This window comes from Eulemur rufifrons, chromosome 2 (assembly GCF_041146395.1).
Source record: "Eulemur rufifrons isolate Redbay chromosome 2, OSU_ERuf_1, whole genome shotgun sequence".
Taxonomy (NCBI): Eukaryota; Metazoa; Chordata; class Mammalia; order Primates; family Lemuridae; genus Eulemur; species Eulemur rufifrons.
In genome coordinates, this window is record NC_090984.1 from 119,385,900 (window position 1) to 119,397,277 (window position 11,378).

The following is an 11,378-nucleotide window of genomic DNA, read 5'->3' on the forward strand; positions in this document are numbered from 1 at the left end:
TTCATTCTTCAACACCCAGGTCACCTCCTCCACGAAGCCCTGCCTTCCAGGTATCCATCCCTTGGGCAAGTACGTGTCTGGAACAAGGGCTCACTGCACATTATGCTCAGCCCCTTTGGCCTTCTCTCCTGTCTCCATTATGCTGACATCCTGCCTCAGGACCTTTGCACAACCTGTTCCCTTTGCTCTTTCCCACATATTCTCTCTGGAAAGTTCTGACCCATGTTGACGGTCTGAACTAAGAAGTCACATCTTCAGGGAGCTCTCTCTGTGCCTCCCTAAGACCTAGTCTAGGTTTGGCTGCTGCCCAATTCTGGATTTTCTTGGGGTGAGGGGAAGCTTCGTATGTAGTTCAGTTTGTTCCTAATAAGTTGGAGCTGTCTTTAGGTCCCTAGATGTGGTATTGTTTTGTAATAACTAATTTTTTTTAATCTTTGCTAGGCCAAAAGTTTAAAATGCAAACACAAGGTCCATCTGAAGATCTGAATTTCTGCTCCCTGCACACAAGTTTCTTCTGGAAGCTTCTAGACAGAGACTTTGCTAGTCTTAGAGCATCATTCAAGTGGTGTCAACTCACTCTAGGAATAGACCCACAGTCCCTGTGTTTGAATATAGTATGTTATGGAAAAAAGCATAACACCCAACATGTCTTGAGCACCAATTATGAATCAGGAATTCTAGAGAATTCCATGTACATCATTTCTGTTGTTCCTCATGATAGCCTTATAAGATAGCTATTATTGTATTGATTAGGTAGATCGAGGATTGGCAAACTGTGGCTGTAAGCCACCTCCTACCTGCCACCTGTTTTTGTGAAGCAAGTTTTATCAGAGCACAGTCACGCCCGCTTGTTAATATGTTGTCTGTGGCTGCCTTCAAGTTACAAGGACAGAGCTGAGTGGCTGGGACAGAGGCTGGAGGAGCCGGAAGCCTAAATACTTACTGTCTGGCTCTTTAGAGAAAAGGTTTGCTAAGCCCTGACGTGTACAGAAAAACTGAGGCTCAGAGAGGCTCCGAACTCTCACCTGCCCAAGTCCGTGGCTGTGGTCATTCTGCTGTGTCACAGATGTCTTGTCCCCACGGGGCCCAATTCTCCCCCCATCCCAGGGGGATGTTACTTCCCCACCTGTGTTTGGGTCTCAGTTTCCCCACCTGTGAGATGACGGGGTTGGACTTGACGATCTAGCGTCCCACCCGGCACTGAGTAGATTCTGTCGCCGGAGGTCCGTGGGTCTGCGTGTTGGAAGGGCCGAGCACGGTTTAGGGGACGGGGACAGCACCTGGCTGGTGGGATTTCGGTCCAGAGATGTCAACTGAAGAGTCTCCCCGAAAGGCAGCACCGCCTAGAAAAACTTGCATTTTTGTTTTTGCCACTTGACTGAGTGAAGCCTCCGGAATCACAACAAAACCCATTTATAGAGCCACAGGCTTAATAGATGCAGGGTGCTCTGTCTCTCTCCAGCGCTGTCAGCGCTTCCTCACTGTTTGCCTCCCAGCAACACTCAAGGGCAAGAATTCTCATCTGTGAAGCTGGCCAGGATCTGAGCGCCCGTGACGAAGGCGTGGGCTTGCTGGGCTGCTCTGTTTGTGCGCCTGCACCGGGCGGCGGCCACCCCCAGGCTGGGCCTTGAAGCGGCTTTGGACGTGCTCGGGTCTGCAGTCAGTTCACGCCGGGTCAAGGTTCCTTTTAGATCTGCTGGGATCGGAACAAAATGGGTCACTCCACCTTTTTTTCTTGTTTTTTTCCCCCAGAGGTGAAAGTTGTTTTATACTGGTATTTGCTCGACTGAGCAACATTTCATGTTTTAAAAAAATAAGTTGGCTGCACACACATACACACAAACGAGTAAAGCTGGAGAAATCAGGTTTTAGCAATGTCAATTTCCTGGTTGTGATGTGATATTATAGTTATGCAAGATATTACCACTGTGGGTAGAACCAGATGAAGGGTATTCCAAATCTCTCTATATTATATTGATTCTTACAACTGCATATGGGCCTGTAATTATCTCAGAATAAAAAACTTAATTAAAAAAATAAGTTGGTACTGACTATATGGTCCCAGAAATAGTGCTTTTTATTAAGGTCGGGATATACATGAACGGATGCCTTTGTCAAAGAAGCGGAACATCGAGAACAGAATGGACATGATGTATGTATTATAGGTTTGGTTTTTTAAGTTTGGGGAGAATCATAAACCTCTTTGAGAATCTGTTAAATCCCGTGGGCCCTTCCCCCTCACATGCTTACGTATGCGTGTGTGTGTCTGTGTGTGTCTGTGTGTGCTCGTGCACCACACTCACACGCGCTCATACTCTCAGATACGGGGCATCATGGAGTCCACTCCAGCACCCCCGTAGAAGAAAGAAGGACAGAACGAGGAAGACTTGGGCGCTCCAAAAGTATCACTGCCCCCGCCCCCAAGTGGAATAGCTCGGCTTTTGGCTGTTTCATATTTTAGATATTTGCTTAAGATTTCATGTAGAAAAGGGTTTTCATTGCTTTAAAAACAATTTAAAATCCACTGATGTAGTAGAAAGAGCAGAGGATGAGATCTGGGGGCAAGACCTGCCTTTGAGAACCAGGTCTGAAGTTGACTGTATGGTTTTCCTCCGAGCTGCAGCTGCTTCCTCTCCAGATCGGTTTTGGGGTGGGTGGGGGTGACGGTTCCTGCTTCTCACATGTGTCATGTGGCTTTGGTGCCCGACCCGCCTCTGGCAGCGCATGGTCTGGCCTGTCGATTCTTTGGCACTGGACAGAGCCCTGCCGTTTGCCAGAGGTGACCCAGGAGGTCGGGCAGGGGGCATCTCAGCCACTTCTCTGAAGTTGGGCCACCAGTTCCAGCCCTTCTGCGCCCGGGGGGAAGGAACCCGTGACCCATCCCAGCCACCCTGGTCTTTCTTTCTGCCACCAAGAAAAAAATTGCTGACAAGCAGGGGGAAAAAAAAATAACACTTGTAAAACTTTCCCTAGTCTTGGGGAATTTACTTTGAAATTTGTGCCAGATAGAGTAATTAGTAAACTTGCTCTTAATAGTGTTTGGAAGAAGTAATTTTTTCACACCTTCCGTGACTTTGACACTGCGGCTTTTGAAACTTCATTTTGCACTGTGCCTCATTGTTCTTTAATCTGCTGCACTCTGCATTGAGTATCACGGAAATTTCGCACTTACTATGTCAATAACATCTGGCAAAATTGCCACCTATTAAGAGTAAGTGTTCTTTTTTCTCCGGTGAGAAATGTGATGGTGTATTATATTGGTTTCCCTTGAGAGGCTAAGGAGACAATTTTAAAGCAGACAAATGCATTAAAGAAATAACCTGAACTCTAAGAAAAGGTTACAGAAAGTCAGAAACTTTTTCCCCCTCGTTCTTTGGTTTATTCATTTATTTATGGGGGGAAAGAAGGGGGTGGAAGCAGCGACGAGGTGAGGGTGGTTTTTCCTGCAATGACACGTGCCCCTCTGTGTGGGAATGGGCCATTACTGCTGTCTCCTGGAGCAAGTTTTCCCCACCCAGCTCTGTGCTGAATTGTAGCACTTCCTCACCTGAGCCCTTGTGGACCGTCCTGCTGAGGGTGACACCAGGCCCCTGCTCTTCTCAGCCAGAGTGACAAAAGCAATTAGGAACTGCTTTTGAGCCAGGCTCACTCACCTATTTGCTGTGTGACATCAGGCAAGTCATTGACCTCTTGGAACCTCTGTCTCTTCTGCTGGACGATGAGATCATCACAGCTGCCTTCCAGTGTTGACCAGCTCTGGAAACCCAGTGGGCCCGCAGATCACTGGAACCTGGTACTGCTGGACTCTGGAGCACCATTGAAGCTCTGTGGGTGCTCCCTGAGAAGGCCGGTTTTCTTCCTGCAAGTCTCAGCCCTTGGGGTTCCCAGACACCTGTGATCCACGAATTCGATTCTCCAAATTACACATCAAAATGTCCCAGTGTGATTCCAGCAGGAAAGCGTCAGCCATCTCCTTTCTCCCTAGGCCTCCCGCTCACGGCCCCAGCAAGAGCACCATCAAAGCAGAACAGCCTCATGTTCCATCAGCTGTTCACGATTAGCACAGAGGGAAGAAGGAGACCTTTGCAAAGAACCCGGCGTACCCGACAGAGACGTTCTTGGCAGCTGGAGCGCTGTCACTTGCCTGGCTACTTTCTGTGTCCGGGGACCTGGCTGGTCTGGTGCCAGCTGTGCTCCCAGCATGCTCTGGGGCAGAGACAGGTCAGCGTTGACGGAATCCTGAGGACGGCTGAGCAGTCCTGAGTGCGTGGTGCAAGCCGGCCCCATCCTCAGCGCATCAACTCATGGGATTATCACAACCCTGTGGAGCAGGTACTCCTGTTGTCCCCATCCCACAAAGGGGGAACCATCTCCAAACAGTTGAGAATCTTGCCCGAGTTCTTGCTCGTCAATTGCACAATGGAGTTCACGCTCCCTGGCCTGGAGTTCAAGGCGCATGGCTGGGCCCCTCTCCTTTTCCAACTTCATTCCTCCACTCCTGTAATCCCAGCGTGTCCTGAATATCCATGTCTTGCCACTTTGCCTTATTTTCACATATGCAGTTTCCTCTGCCTGGGATCCCTTCCTTGGCTCCGCTATCCGACTCATTCATTCATTCACCCATTTATTTCATCGTTTTCAGTGATGCTGGATAGAATGTCGTTAAAGAGCAGGTACGTGTTTGTTGACCTCTGTGCACCCTAATGCCCCGTCTCTACAGTTAACTTTTGTGAAGATCAAATTCAATCATGTAAACAAAGCTCCCATTAAGGTCCACTGGGACTCAGTAAGTCAGAAGTCACAAACCGGCAGCCGTGGGCCACAAGTGCACCACAGCTATGTATGGTTGAGTCCTCAGAAAGTGTTTAAAAATTTGAATAAATTGCTAACATGTACAAATTGGGAGATTTCACAAGACAAACCTAGATTTTGAATTTCTGCTGGATACATTGAGAGCTGTGGCAATCCTGAGCCAACATTTGCACCTGGAAACTACTAGCCCCGTTGATATGGGGCGCGCACCCTGCACGTTGCCGCAGTCCCTACTGCTCCCTGGTGTCTTTCACCTGGTTTCTTTACTTATTGAAGATGCCAGTTTGGCCCCTGAAGAAGGTATTTGAGTTTACAACCCTGGCAAATAGTTACTCTAAGTACCCTAAGCAGTCATTTCTTCATACGCAATCATGTTGAGCACACCTGTCTGGTGTCGCCTATGCTAGATGTCAGGGGTGCAGAAAGCAATGAGCACAGTCCTGCAAAACTCGTCTCAGGTGTTATCTCTTCCAGGCAGCCCTCCCTGATACACCTGACTGGATTGGTGGCCCAGGCCAGATCCTTCCCAGAACTCTGGGCTCACTTGTCTTAACAGGCGTCACGCAAATTAAAATGGTCAGTTTACTTCTCTGTTCTGCACGGTAGACTGGAGTCTTCAATGATGGCAACTGTGTCTGACTTATCTTTGAATTTCCAGCCCCTGTGCTAGCCCTAGTAGAGAGGTGATCTCTGGTCCTGTTTATGTCATGAATGGTTGCACAAAACCAAACCTACTGGACCCTCAAATGCTCATCTCTGTACCAAGGAAACTGCGTGGTATGTCTTAAGCTGTTTCCTGCTCTAAAATTCCAATTCTCAGTTGAAAAACATCAATATTTAGATGACTGTATTTTCTTTCCAAATGCCTGCAATATTTTATGTCCTGATAATATTTACGGGTTGTCCTCAGAGATAACTAATTGGATTTGCCATCCGGCTCACAGGGAAAATGTACGGAGGATGGTCCCTCATTACTCAAACCAGAAAGTGATAGCTCACTACCCAAACTTATATCGTTGTGATTCAGGGAACACCGAAATGGTGCAGGAAGGAATAATGTCCCCGCTGTCACCCTGGTCTTTCTTTCGCATTTACCACTTGGACAGAGCCATTTGCATCTGAATTGAACCTGCATTGAAATGTCGAGTTTGTGTACCGCTGGTTATAAACACAGAGCTTCCGGAAATCTCCGTTATGCTCATCCCCGCTGTTTTCTGAGGGACACCTTCCTCACTGACCTCCGCAGCTCAGAGATGACCCATCCCTGGGCTCCTGAGGCCAATGGCACGTTCCCCATGGCAGTCTTTCTTTTAAAATGAAAGCGAGGAAGGAGAAAGGCATTTCGTGAGATGCAAATATAGAATTAATGAGCTCTCATCACTCCCTTTTCTCTTTGTGGCCACTTCCCACCCCCATCCCCAATTTCCATCCTTGTTCATTTACCTTCCTTGCATCTTCCTAAGCTTCTAAGTTCTTTTACTCTTTCCTCTTCAAAGAAAAAAGGAAATTTAAAGTACTCCATTGAAGTAGGTCTTTTATTCTGCCTTCCCCCCTGGACTTTCCCTCTCTGAGGGTAGGGATTGTTATATGATTTACTGACATTTCCCCAATGTGTTTAACATCGTGCGACGACTTGATCAACAAAAGAATCCGTGAATGGATGATAGAAATCTGACTTTGGACATTGATCAAGGTCTCTGTACAAGCCAAGCATTGTGCTGGTCTTGCTGCATCTGTTACTTCATTTAATCATCATAACTCTGTGTAGCAGGTACTGTTATGGTTGTTATTATTATTGCTACTATTGCTATTGTTATTTGATATTTAGGGAAACTGAAGTGCAGAGAAGTTAGGTGACTTTCCCAAGGTCCATAGGTGGTGACACCAGGATGTAAACCTCTGCAGCCCACGCAGGAGCACAAGAGGCAACCAATGCTTATGACAGAGATGTCAGGAATCCATCATTTGTGTGTGTGTGTGTGTGTGTGCGCGCGCGCGCGCGAGAGAGAGAGAGAGAGAGAGAGAGAGACACACACACACACACACACACACACACACAGTATGGGTGTGTCTGATGTAGTTGGTTATAACTTGAACATTGGAAAGCCGGGATTTGAACTTTGTCTCAGACTCCAAAGCCAGAGATACCACACAACTCCTCCCATTCCATGTGGCAAAATCAGTGGACACAGTCGCAGGGCTGGCACTGGCCGACGCTAACGCAGGACCTCGTGTGACGTGCTCACGGGGCTCCCGCACCCACGTTCATCTGGTGCCTTCTTCTCCTCCCTGTTCTCTCTACCTGTCGACCTTTTTCCCTGAGCTCCTACGAAGATTCATCGTGGTCTGGGGTTTGGAGCTCCGGGGGCAAGCTGGGCTTTCCTCCAGCCTAGACATTCAAGCTGTCAGACTCCCATGGAGAGGATGGGGCGGGAGAGAAGCTAAAAATTATTCACATTTGGAGATGGGAGGACCCTTCAGTCACCAACACAAAATTCCCACCAACAGCAGCAGGCTAGGCACAGGTGGGTTCCGCACGTCTCTGGATGGGAGGACTGTGGTAGGCAGAATTCTGAGATGTCCCCCAAGGTTCCTCCCCCTGGTGTGTGCACTTTGTAAATTTCCGCCTCTTGAGTGGGACAGAGCCGGTCAATACGATGCCCATTACTCCCCTGAGAAGGTTACAGCAAGGTGGAAAGATTTCGCAGGTCTAACTAAGGCTCCCAATCCGTTGACTTAAGGTTAATCCAAGGGCGTTTACCCTGGGGGGGCCTTATCTGATCTGTGAGTTTGTCAAAGCAGAGATTTTCCTGTGGGCCCAGAGGAAGCTAACTGCCACATTGTGATGGGTCTGTGGGTGAAGGCAGGCGACAAGGAACTAAAAGGAACCCCACAATCACAAGGCACTGAATTCTGCCACCAACCAGTGAGCCTGGAAGAGGAACCCGAGCCTTAGACAAGGTAGATGGCAGCTCCCGCCAACAGCTGCCGCCTTGAGTTCCACCTGGTGTCGCTGAGAAAAGGCCCAGCCAGCTGGTACCCAGACTGCTGGCCCGGGGAAACCCTGAGTCATTAATTAATTTGTATTATTTTAAGCTGCTAGGTGTGTGGTAACTTGTTACGTAGCAATAAAGTAGTTCAGGTGCGATGGTCTGAATGTTGGTACCACCCCAATTCGTATGTTGGAACCTAATACCCAGTGCGATGGTATTAAGAGGGGGGGCCTTTGGGAGATCATTAAATCTTGGGGACTCACTTTCATGAGTGGGATTGGTGCCCACATGAAAGAGGCTAGAGAGAGCTGCCTTACCTCTTTCTGCCACTTACGGACAAAGTGTTTGCCACCCTCTTTTGCTCCGTGTGACGGTGCGGCAAGAAGGCACCATCTTTGCCGCAGAGAGAAAGCCCTCACTAGGCACTGAATCTGCCGGTGCCCTGGTCTTGGATTCCCCAGACTCTAGAACTGTGAGCAATAAATTTATGCTGTTTGTAAATTATCCAGTCCAAGGAATTTTGCTATAGGAGCCCAAATGGACTAAGACATCAGGGATGTCTCAGGTAGTTGTTGCCACAATAATGCTGTGTATGTAACAAGCAACCACAAACCTTATGGTTTGCAACAATAAGCATTTACTCTTCGTGCATCCGTAGCTCCTGCTGGGCTGGCTCACCCACTGTGGCTCATCCAGGGCTGGGCTCAGCCAAATGGCACTGCTTCTCCTCACAAGTCTGGGGGGGCTGGGACAGCCCCACTCCTCTCCTCTGGGCCAGGCATGTGCTTCTCTTGGTAGTGGCAGAAGCCAAAGGACAAGTAGAAACAATGGGAAGTCATTTGGACCTAGGCTGAGAACTGCATGTTGTTGCTGTTGCCTCTATAACATTGGCCAAACTAAATCCGATGGCCAAGGCCAAAGTCAAGTCCATTTCACTCTCGAGGAGGCCATGGGACAGGCATGGAAGCAGGGAGAGGTGAAGAATTTCAGCCAACAGTTCCATCTAGCACAGAGAAGAAATGACAATGGTGATAGGTACGTTCAGTGGTGGTGATAAACAAGACCCGTGGCCCCAGGACCTGTGGACTCAAACACCAAGGATGGTAGGAAACTGCATTTTGCGAGGACAGGATTCAGCTAACACCAGTGCAGTTCACCCAGATGACACCTCCCTCCACCTCCTCAAGAATCCTCCAACTAATTTATAGCTGGAGGTGGGAGTTTGACTTTTAAAGAGCACACTTGCCATGCTCTCTCCTTGGTTTGCATAAAGCCTCTTCATGCTGAAGAAGCAGCCCCACAGTGGTCCAGGGAAGTGCCAAAGATGCCCCATCCAAGGACAGCAAGGGCTTGGGCTGCTCCCCCAAGTCTGGGAGGCTGAAGACCAAAGGCCACATGTGAACTTCAATTCTGATGTTGTAGGATGAGGACAGGGGAGTCCAGGGTAGCTCATCCAAGTGGCATTTTTATTGAAGTGGGATTGAATTCATTCATTCACGGAAATATTTATTGAGCACATCAGGCACTTCCCCTGGGGGTGGAAGTGCAAATATTAAGTAAAATATTATGTGGGTCCTTGAGAGATCACATTCTGAGGAGGAAGCTGGTCTTTCAGAGTGGTGCACACCAGACGGCCATGTGCTACGTCCCGGGAAGACTCAAGGAAGGAAGGAAAGGGTCGTCAGGAAGGCTTTCATGGTCTTGGTCTTGAAAGAAGAGGGGCCGTCTCTAGGAGAGGAGGTGAGGGAAGTCTTGATTAGCAAAGAGAACAATGTCTCCAGATGTTCTTAATATTTTGGAGATCACAGACCCCTCGGAGAATCTGTTGAAAATTATAGATTCTCTCCCAGGATCCATGCTTATATGTCTATGAACACAAAAGTTTGCCTACAGTTTCAGAGGGTTTCTCAAATTGTCAGCAAGCGCTTTCTCTTCTGAGATGCCCCTGGAGTTTCCCTTCATTCTATATTCTTCTCAGGAGAGCCTCGCTGAACCGGGGAGCCCCTGGGCAGAGCCTGGGGACCACAGTGCCCAGAGCTTCCTTGCTGCCAGTGGAGTGGGCATGCTGCCATCTCCTGATTGGCTGGGCTTGGCTCACACCTGCGAGGATGCTGGCTCCAGTGCCAGGTATTCCCAGGAGCCCCAAAGGGTGAAGCAGGATATGCTCCGAGTCTCCCTGCCCAGGCATGTCAGCCGGTGAGATGCGAGGGAGGCTGACTCCTCCACAAATGCGATGTCACCTCTTGAGGGACACGAGGTTGCCTCTCCACGCACTAGCTCAGGGGAGGATACCATTCTGTCAGTCAACGGTGGCTTCATTTGTATCCCGCGATTACTTTTCTCTTAATTTGTCTTAGTTCTTCTTTCCCTGTCTGACTGCTGATTGTTCAGTTCCTGCCAAGCAGGAGAGAAGAGCCTGAAATGAACCCAGAACTTCTGCAGTGTAAGGCAGGAATTTAATTGAACAGGTCTCTGAAGAATCCTGACAGCAGGCCTGGTACCGGGCTGTGCTCAGTCAGTGCAAGGCATCCGAGTTGAGTCTCCTGCATTGCCGTGCTGACCCAGGGCTGCTCCGGAATTGTCACTGGCTCCCTTCTACCTGATGGACCATATTTGGTCATGGGACTTTTTTATTCTCTATAGCACAGAAGAGAGCAGACTAACCATTAACAAAAACAGCATCAGCAAAGAATTATAAAGGCTGGGGAAGGTGATGCTGAGATAAACAAGAAGAATTATGAAACTTGATAAACATTCCAAGCTCCTTCTTGCCCCAAGGGCTGTGTGTTTGCTGCTCCCAGCCTGGAACTCTGACCTCTGATTGTCACCTGCCAGGGTCTTTCTCGTTGCTGGGGTCTCACCTCCAATGCCACTGCTCCCGACTACAAGATCTAAATTTGTCCCAACTACCCAACAGCTCTCAACCAAAGCACACCGCATCCTTTCCTGCTTAGCACTTACTGCAAACACAAATGACCTTGTTCTTTTATTTGTTTGTGTTTTTATCTTCTCTCTTTTTCCAAAGACAACGTAAACCCATCTCGTAGTACCAGTGCCTACAAGAGACACTCAGTACTTATTTACTGGGGAAAAAACGGCTGAGCATCCTGTTTGCTTTCTGGAGCTCAGAGGCCCCAGGCCAGCTTTGAGATTTTCTGATTTTTTATTTCCCAGTACCTACCTCTCTACTTCTTAAAATGACTTCTTTTTTTCAACACCCACCCCCAGCCACACCAATGTGCACAGGCACACAAACGCATAACACAAATACACACACACGTACACAACACACACAGTTACACACAGCCACACAGAAGCACATAAACACACACGTGTAGAAGAGGAAGCCATCACTACTTCAATGAGGAATTATGCCGAAGAGCTATGTCCCCATGAAACCCTAACTTGGGGAGGGCGGTGGTGGGTGCTGGGTGGGGTTTTCAAGGGGGGAAGTGGTCTTTCTTGCAGAGCTGCTGGGTCAGGTATACTGAGAACAAAACCAAAATCAGCGTTTTTAGTTTCCCTGGAGCTAACGATAACTTAAATCCTCAAAATGTGTGTCAGGAAAAGAAG